The sequence below is a fragment of the Alnus glutinosa genome, chromosome 12 (assembly GCF_958979055.1).
Source record: "Alnus glutinosa chromosome 12, dhAlnGlut1.1, whole genome shotgun sequence".
Lineage (NCBI taxonomy): Eukaryota > Viridiplantae > Streptophyta > Magnoliopsida > Fagales > Betulaceae > Alnus > Alnus glutinosa.
Window position 1 is genome coordinate 4,493,115 of NC_084897.1, and position 577 is coordinate 4,493,691.

Consider the following 577-nt stretch of genomic DNA (forward strand, 5'->3'; position numbering starts at 1 on the left):
AAAGCCATAACTGGTTTTTCGCAGATAGAGGGAGAACCATTTCATGAGACTTGGGAGAGGATGAAGGACCTTTTACGAAAGTGTCCACATCATGCTGTTCCCAGGTGGCAGCTTGTACAGTGCTTCTATGATGGCTTGACTGAGCCACATAGACAGATGGTAGATGCCTCATATGGGGGTACTTTTATGTTGAAGAGTGAGGATGATGCATGGACACTTTTTAAAAATCTTTCTGAAAACTCTTTACACCATTCATCATCCGGACGTAGGACAAGTGCTCAGAGCCAAACTCTTTATGAGGTATCCCAACCTTTGGACTTGAATGCCAAAGTGGATGCCTTATTTAGAAAGTTAGATCAATTGTTAGCATCTGGTTTTATTCCTGCGACTGCATCTCATATACACACACCACATGATGCATGTTCATTTTGTTCCAATCCATCACATCAGGCCGGAAATTGTCCTATTATTGGATAGTCTTTTGAGCCTCCTATTGAGCATATGAACGTAATTTACTCTAGACCGATTAGTGATCATTTTAATAATTCTTATAACCCGGTCTTGAGAAACAATAGTA

At 40.6% G+C, this 577-nt stretch overlaps 1 pseudogene; it reads right to left on the minus strand.

Annotated features, from left to right (window-relative positions):
- LOC133853091 (small nucleolar RNA R71) lies at positions 1-98 on the minus strand (annotated as a pseudogene).
- Positions 99-577: the final 479 nt, after the last annotated feature.